Raw genomic sequence first — 8,853 nt, forward strand, 5'->3', positions numbered from 1 at the left:
CCAACTTTATGCTGTTCCTCCCTCACATGCTGCGCTTCGCTGCTCCCTGCCAAGGGGTGGCTGACCCTGCACCCCGGAGCACACCCCAGCTTTTACACTACACCCAGGCCCTGCATGGCCACAGTACCATGACTGGCTGGCCCTGCCATAAATTTCTGGGATCCTCCCTCTCCCCACCCAGATTTACGTATTTATTTATTGACATATTTATTTATGTACAGTCTTTACATATTTATTTAATTTTTATTACATATTTATTATGTATTCATTACATATTTATTTATGATGTATGTATTTATGTGTAATCAATACTAAAATGACTTTCTAGCTTGAGTAGTGCAAGTATCCTTTACAATTATTACTAGTATAATTATTAATTTAATCATTAGCATAGACAGAATTACTTGGGATCATTGTCCTCACAAGATACAAGAGAACACAATCATTAGGAATAGGCACCCGGTCCAGTCTGGATCCAGCAGCTCAGCTCTTTGGGCAGCCACCAGAAGAAGGCAGACAGCTAAAAAAGGGGAGACGCATGAGATATTTTTATTATAATCATTAGGAAAATACAGTACTCTAATACCAAAACTTCATTCTAATTATTTTGCTGTACCTACTGGTCAAAGGGAACAGACTGCCCAAAAGTCAGCCATTTGATTTCTTGGCCAGCACCCAGAAATAACTGTGGTCCTTTCTATCTGGATGGGAGAGTATACTGAGCCCAAATAGTGAAACACAGTGAACTAAAAAAATGTGGGTATATAAACAACACATAAAAATGGAACATTGCATACATCATCTTTGAAAAGAATCAATGAAGCATAGTCCAAGCAGCTACTTACTGAAATATCTGAACATTTGTCATTTTTCTGCATTTTTAAATCTTGCACTCTGTAGGCTGGGCAGTTGAGCAGCAGACAAGCCTGGAAGCAGGACAAACAAACATAGCATAGACTGTTCTTACCCTGAACAGAGACAAAAAATAGTAATCATTGGTAAACACTGGCATATTCATATATTAAACTAAAATATTAATTTTTAAACTTAAAAATCGTTATTTTAAGTGCATGTTTAGTTGTATTCACACAATACTATCCCTTTGTCTCTATTTAGAAACTGTCTACGTTGTGGTGGAGAGAGGCTTAAATTTTATACACTGCTAAAGGTGAATTCTCAATTGCTTTTTCAGTACAGGTATCCCTCTATTTATGCAGTAGATGCGTTCCCAGGGAACGGCGCATAAATCAAATTCGCATAAAGCGAACCCAGTTTACAATGAAACAGCTAGGGATGCATTCCCACAGTGGTGAGCAAGGGAGTGAGGCTGGGGCTAGGGAAGGGGTGTGAAGAGGGGCACAGCGCAGCCCAGTGGCTGCAAGCAGGCAGTATCTGCTGCTCCCGGTGCTGCAGCAGGGGCAGCACTGGGATCTTCATGGCACTCGGGGTGGGTGGCAGCCCCACTCACCCCACTTCTCTCCGCTCACCATGCCCCGAACCCCCCGGCGTGGTGCAGCCCAGTGGCTGCAAGCAGGCAGCGTCCACTGCTTCCAGGGCTGCAGCAGGGGTGAGCAGCAGCCTGCAGCAGGATGAGAGCAGGCTGGGGCCAGCAGCTGTGCCATGGGACTGGCGGTGGCACCAGGCTCTTCCCAGTGCTCGGCAGCGGTGCTGAGAGGGCAGGTTGCGGGGGACTATGAGAATTTTGGGGTGGCAGCAGCCCCCCTCCCTTCACTGCAGCCCACCCCAAGTGCCAGGAAGAGCCTAGTGCCACCACTGGCCCCAGCCTGCAGCAGCCGCCGGCCCCAGCCTGCTCCCATCTCACTGCAGGCAGCTGCCTGCCCCTGCTGCAGCCCTGGGAGCAGCAGACGCCGCCTGCTTGCAGCCACTGGGTTACGCCACACCAAGGGGTTCAGGGCACAGTGCTCTGGGGGAAGCAGAGCCCCGGGGGATTCAGGGTATGGCACAGCCCAGCGGCTGCAAACCACTGGCATTGGCCACTCCCAGATTAGCTGCAGCAGGGGCTGCAGTGAGTGGGGCCCCAGCCCCATGGCTTTTTCCCTTCCCCTTCCCCCCTCCCACCCCACAAACTCACAGACTTACCTGCTTGGGTGTCGGATGTCACTTACAATGCATCCGTAAAGCAGTATTGTCTTTCAAGTCTCACATCGCAAAGTGGCTCTCATCCTGCACTTGAATGCTGCACTGCATCCAACTTCAGCAGCAGCAGCCTGCACTCTTCTCAAGCGCTGCATTAGCATTCCTGTGCCACCCAGGGGCAACTCTCCCCACTGGGCTGAGTCCTTCTGGTGTGCTGCTGTCGGTCATGCACCTCAAACCTCTCTGGTTGATACAGCATATGTGCACCCTGACTACTGCCCCCACAATTTATAGGCTTTGAGAGGGGCAGGATGCCCCCCCGCCCCCCACCCCCCAGCTCCTGCCAACCTAGTTTTGGAGTAAAAAAAATTCCAGAAAGGCTGGTGCCAGACTGGGAAAAAGCACGAAAACCCAGGCAAAAAAGTGTGCCAAAACCCCATGGAAAAAATGGGGGGAAAAGACTTTGCAGGGGGAAGCTACTTTGGGTTGCTTTGCAAAGTGTGTGTGTGTGTGACATGGAATGATTGTGGTATCCTGATGCCAACACCCAGGAATGCTGGCAAGCTAGACTTATGAAGGGGTTTCAGGCTTGGCCAGGGAGGCAGCCCCTTTCTATATATAGAATATAATGGGGAATCACTAAAATACCTATAACTTTGTCATATTTTTGTGGATTCAGATAAAAACAGCAGGGATGGTAGCCCCTTCTGAGGGCATGAAGCCTGCCAAGTTTCAAGGAGTTAGGTTCAGGAGTGCCTGTGAAAGTGCACCTCAAAATGTTGAAAGAAAAACTTGTATCACTTGTGTGTGTTAAAGCACACAAGGGGATGAAAACAGCAGGGATGGTAGCCCCTCATGCAGGCATGAGGCCTGCCAGGTTTCAGTCAGGGGTGGTGCAGGGGTTTCTGTGAAAGTGCACCTCAAGGTTCTGAAAGCAAATAAAAAAAGCAAATGTGTGCAGAGTGTGGAGGGTAGCGGCTGTGGTGGAGGAGATTTGGCTTGTTGGAGTGCTGGCATGGGAAAGTGGATTCCCCTCTTCCATGTCCCCCCACCTCTGCCCTTTTGCCTCTGTTCACCAGCACCTCTGTCCAGTGATCAAGGGTTTTGCTGCTGCAGACACTCCCCTTCACCCTCGGGTTGTACATGCCTGCCAGCACATGGACTGTATTTGACCACAGTGGACCAGCCATTTTTTGATGCCCTCCTTCAGCTGTTTCACCAGTGCCTGCACCTCTGGGGAAAGTGGCTTGACCCAGCCAGGAACATTGATCCCCTGGAACTTCTCCATTTGATTATCAAGCTCCTTCACTATGGGGATCACCTGGCTAAGGAGGACATAGCCAGTGCTGAGGTTCTCGGTGGCCTCAAGGAATGGCTTGAGGACCACCAAGATCTGGGAGATGGTATCCCACTCTGTTTTGTTAAGGGGGGCACCGATCCCAATCTCCCCAACAAAGGCCATCTCATGGATGGCCTTCTGTTGCTCAACCAGCTTCTCGAGCATCAGGTATGTGGAGTTCCACCAAGTCTCCACATCATGCATGATTTTGTGCTGTGGGATGCTCAGTCCTGCCTGCTTGTCCCACCACATCTTGGCCCCCTTGATGCTCCAGTGGAAGTAGCCTGCCACCTTCATGCATTTTGAAATGAGCTTGCTGATGGCACCGGCACCAGCACCAGCAGCCCTGCCCCCCTCCAAGGCATCTTTGACTACGAGGTGGAACTTTTGTGCCACACAGCAGATGCCAACAAAGTTGGCATCATGCACTGCCTTGACCATGTTAGCCCCATTGTCAGTGACCATGAACCCGCAGGTGAGCTTGCCCTGCCCAACAAGTCACCCTTGCACCATGCAGTTCATGGCCACCATGATCTCCCTTGCCGTGTGGGACTCATCCATCACCTCCACTTGAAGGAGAGGCCACTAATGGCCTGACTGGTCACACCAGTGCCCTATGAGGGAGAGGTAGGTATGATCTCCACCCCAGCTGCTCCAGCTGTCCAAGATGAAGTGCAAAGCTACCTGCGGACCTGCCTTCCACAGCTCATCCCTCAAGTATTCCCTGCATGCCTCATCCAGGGAGGACACCACCGTCCTGCTAAAGGTGGTGTGTGCAGGCACTTGGTAGGATGGGGACACAAGAGCCATGCGCTGCCTGAACCCTGGCCGCTCAAAGGAGAAGGGCTGGCCATCCACAGCAAGCATCTCCCCAATGTTCTGGGTGATCTCACTTGCCCTTGCAATGCGTCCCACTTTGTCTTCTGCTTTCCCCCACCACTCCAGGATGGCCTGCCTCTACTTCATGGGGACGGGGGCTTTGGAGAGAGAGGGGGACTTCTTTTTGGGCACGCTTCCACTGGTGCCAGGCTGAGGAGGAACAGGGGCAAGGGGGGGTGCTGCCTCCTGAGATGCAGCAGCATCACCGTGGTGGCGGAGTGTTTCACCTCCTTGCCCCACTGATCTGCCTTCGGCAGAGCAGGCAGGTAGCATACCTAGGATCATCTGCCACCTCAGAATGATCCCACACTACACTACCCACTCACTTCTGGGTCTGCCTTATCCCCCCTCATCACCAGGCAGAGGCACAATAACAGGAGGAGCTGCCCCCACAGCCTCCTCTGAAGTGCCTTCCAGAGAAGGAGACCTGCCTCTAGGGGAACTTTGAGAGGTGTGGAACACAAACTCAGATTCCCCCTTCTTCCCAAGAATTTCCTTTGCTATGGCCCTCAGCTCCTCTGCTTCCAGATCCAGCTTCTTCTCTGGCACTGGAAGGCTCATGCAGGGAACTGAAATTGGGGTGGAGAATGTCATGCTGGTGCTGGTTAGTGGTGGTGGTGCAGGTGCAGGCACTGCTACCACCTCCTTGCTTCCACTAGCAGCATGAGACTCATCACTGCCAGGAAAGGTGCAGGGAACTTACAGGTCTCCTTCTGCCCCCTCTTCTTCCCCTGCCAGAAGACCTGGCACCTACTTTTCCAGCACGCTTCATAATGTTTGGTGTGCTGCAAAATGTGTGTGTGTGTAATATATGTTGTGCTTTTCTGCACAGTGATGGCACACTGTCAGGGAAAACACAGATTTATTTTTGTGGGGGGAAAGAATCAAGACAGACTAACAAGAACAAATAAGAGGATTTTAGGGGAAGAATATATTGAAAGGAATGGATAGGGATAACAATCGGGATTGTAGGCAAGGGTAAGTAGGAAAGGATTGGATACAATTTACAAGACGAGAGACTAGCTAACAAGAGACTAATCCTTTCAGATGCTGCTGCTCCAAGAGAGAGAGAGCTCACAAAAGGCACAGATCAATCCAGACCCAGCTTGATATGTTGTTGCTATGTCACTCCACCAAAGCACTGTGATTGGAAGGGAACTCAGGGAAAGATCATAGTCACTGGCCAGCTGCAGATGTCAATATCAGAGAAGCCTTTCCCCGCCCTCAGCCTTTTCCATATATAGAAGATCACCCCATCCCCCTCCCTCTTCTCAGTTTCTGTTTCCTGCAAGCCTTCTGAATCTCTGAATCTCTCTGAATCAATTCAGAGGTTTCTGGTTTGATTTGGACCTTTTAATGGGTCTCCTGATTTGATTCAGATTTGGAGATACAGCCACCGAATCAGGCTGAATCTCCTCCAAATCGAATCAGGTACCAAAGCTTTGCACAGCCCTACTGCCTGTAGTGTCAGCTTTAGCAAGGGAGGGCATGTTAAAGCCATTGTAAAATAATATGAATGGCATAAGGAGGAGGAAGGGAGGGGGCGAACTAACCTGAAACAGGCACTCACTGGCAAGGAGAACTAGGAGAGTGGGAATGTTCATAGAGACCTGGTGGTCAGGAAATGAAATAGGTTTATGATGTGACTGAGGGTCAAAAAAAGGGCAGTGTGATTCTGAGCAGACTATGTTGAGGTCTCTTAGCATGGGAAGGGCCCTGTCTACGCCAGCATTTTCTCTTAGCACCTGTTGAGGTCCCTGGGTGGTAACTAGGGTGAGAGCTGAACAATGTCAAGACCCTTCAAAGGGAAGTGGCAACAACTCCATCACCTGGGAACATTCAGATTTAGACCACAGAAAACAGAGAGGAACATGCTGTGGGGACCAATGTTGCCCCAAACAAATGACACTAGTGTCACCATGTCAGTCACCATGAGACTTTTCCCCCCCACCTCTTAGACCTGGGGGGACAGATCTCTTGTACTTCAGGATCCCCAGTGACTTCAGCGGGGTTGCACATAGCAGCAGTGGGAACAACACATGACCTTGTGTTACCTTGCCCCAGCCATTGCACATGCTGGTAGGAGAGAAGAGGATTCTTGGTTTTGTGGTATTCTATATGTGCATTATACGTATTTTTGGTGATTTCTACCTGAAAACTCAATGGGACTTTGTACAGTGCTGAGGAAGACCTGGGGTCCAGGCACTCCAGACTTCTAGTCTTGGCCTGGCTGAAGGGTCCCTGTGTGACCAGGGCTAGCTGCTTTGCCAGTTTCTCCACCAAAACAACATGCATTTCCCTAAGAATGCACTAATATTTATAAAACTCATGCAGTGGTTGTGGTGGGGATGTTGAGGCACTCATGTTTTCAGCATAGCTCTTCTCTCTGGTCTCCACTGACAGTTTATGAAGTTGAGTCATTGTCCTCTGAATCTTCAAGCTGCTGCCTCTGCAAATAAATTCACCCGCTCCTATCATAATAGCCTGTTTGAAAGCCTGTCGCACTTCACACCCCATGCTGGATGCTCTCCAGTGACTTAATGTCTTCAGTCAAGCAAGGTGAGTAAAACTGATGAGAGTATCCTTAACTAAAGAGCCATAAAATTCTAATAGCGCTGTAATGTTCTTGGTGAGCCTAAAGGGAAGCTGATCAATAGTTACGGGACCAAGGCACAATTTATGAGCTTAATTAATCAAATGTAGTCATTCCCCTTTGTGTGCTGGATACTTCTGCAGTTCCTGTGGTGAAGAGCAGTATCAGGCATTTACAGTCCTTTCTTGATGACACACTGTGCCCTTCCATTCAAGAGAAGGAGGCTGCCTATAGGAAATGACGGAGTTCTGTGATCTGGCTGAGGAGGCTCTTCCCATTGTAATGGTAGCAGGTCCCAGCCTAGAAGCCAATACTTTTTCACAGTGAGTTGTTAGGATGAAAGAGGAGCTTTGGACCGCTTTGAAATAACTTCCCCTGTAGACATTTGCATGCACCCCAACAATAACAAAGTAGTAAGGAAATTAATAGCCTCCTGAGGGCCCTTCCAGGTTTCAGCAATGCTTATCAAAGCAGCTAAAGTTTAAAACAATAGTTTAAAACATTACCCACTTAATTATTTAAATGTCTCCTGGAACAAAATGTTTAAGAGGAAACCCCAAGCCAGGGGTTTCAAACTCATCTGCCTCTATCGGAGGCAGATGTCAATTCGGAGAGATAGTGATTCAATTCAGTGATTCAAATCACTGTCCTGATTCGATTCAGAATTGAAGATTCGGTGCTGATTCAGAGCTTCGGCCATAGCCTAAACAGGCAGCAGTCCTCAACCACACTGGACACAGCTGCCTCCAGCTGGTAAGTCTGTTGTGGTGGGTGGAGGGCGGGGTGAAGGGGCGTGGGGGATCAATGCCCCCACAGCAAGGTAGGGATTGGCGCTGGGGCTGAGACAAGCTGCCCAGCCACGGCAGAGGGGCACGGGACTCGGGGAGGGGGACTCCCACCACTGTGCGCCACCGGTCCGGGAGGGCATGCAAGCGGGCATGTGCTCCAAGATCTGCACAGGGTGGGTTGGGCTGGACTGTACCCCGGGTGGCTAGCCCCAGTCGCAACCCGGAGTGCAGCCTTGCCTTCACCTGCCCCACAGAGAGCAGTGGAGCAGGGGCTATGGGGGGGCTGCAGCCACCAGAAAATTTCCCATAGCTCCTGCTGCCAGCCTCTCCCCGATCCGGGTGCACGCACTGCCCCCATTCCCTGCTACTGCTCGCCCAGCCGGGACATGGCGGGTCAGAGCTGTGGCTTGTCGGGGAGGCTGGAGCAGCTTCTGCTGCTACATGCCACTTGTCTGAGGCAGCGCAGTGGCACTGTCCCGTGCCTCCTCGCCCCAACTGAGCAAGTGGTGGAAGGACATAGCCCCCACTCCCAGTGCCTTCTGCCACCTGTCTGGAGCGCAGCCTGGCCCAGCCTGCCCTGCGTAGATCTGGGGGCACACATCTGCTCCTGTGCCCGGACTGGTGGCATGCAGTGGCAGGAGCCCCACTCCCAAATCCCATGCCCCCCTGCCTCGGCTAGGCAGCTTGTCCCAGCCCCACTCCCTCCCTTGCTGTGGGGGCATTGATCTGCCCCCCCCGCACCCCCCACGCCCCTTCCCTCCCACTTCTGCCCACCACAACAGACTTACCAGCTGGAGGCAGCTGTGTCCAGCGTCCTCGAGGACTGCTGCCCATTTAATCTATGGCTGAATCTCCGAATGGGTACCAAATCTCTCCAAATTGATTCAGAGGCTTCCGGAACAATGGCCAGAAGCTGCTAGAGAATAGGTTCAAGTTAGATTAGGAGGCACTATTTCACTGTCAGGGTAGCTAGGATCTGGAACCAACTTCCTAGGTAAGTGGTTTTTGCTGCTACCTTGGGTAAATTCAAAAAGAGGTTGGATGAACACCTGTCTGGGGTCATGTGATCCCAGCGTGTGCTCCAACCAGTGGCAGGGGGTTAGACTAGATGATCTATTCAGGTCCCTTCTGACCCCTAACTACTATGAAACTATGAA

The 8,853-nt window shown here is 50.9% G+C and overlaps 1 protein-coding gene across 7 annotated transcripts in view; it reads right to left on the reverse strand.

Annotated features, from left to right (window-relative positions):
* Nucleotides 1-275: 275 nt before the first annotated feature.
* TLR5 (toll like receptor 5) overlaps nt 276-8,853 on the reverse strand; it is a 41,321-nt gene continuing 32,743 nt past the window's right edge. Inside the window, exons 1-4 of one of the 7 annotated variants that reach the window (XR_003095368.1) lie at nt 2,101-2,823; nt 846-926; nt 621-746; nt 276-520 (exon numbers count right to left, since the gene is read on the reverse strand). The gene's annotated coding sequence lies outside the window, so the exon portion shown is untranslated. Of the gene's footprint in view, nt 521-620; nt 747-845; nt 969-2,100; nt 2,824-8,853 lie in introns of those variants that run through there. The other 6 variants (XR_003095367.1, XR_003095366.1, XR_003095365.1 and 3 more) reach the window with 6 other exon arrangements.

The sequence above is a fragment of the Alligator sinensis genome, unplaced genomic scaffold (genome assembly GCF_000455745.1).
Source record: "Alligator sinensis unplaced genomic scaffold, ASM45574v1 scaffold266_1, whole genome shotgun sequence".
NCBI lineage: Eukaryota > Metazoa > Chordata > Crocodylia > Alligatoridae > Alligator > Alligator sinensis.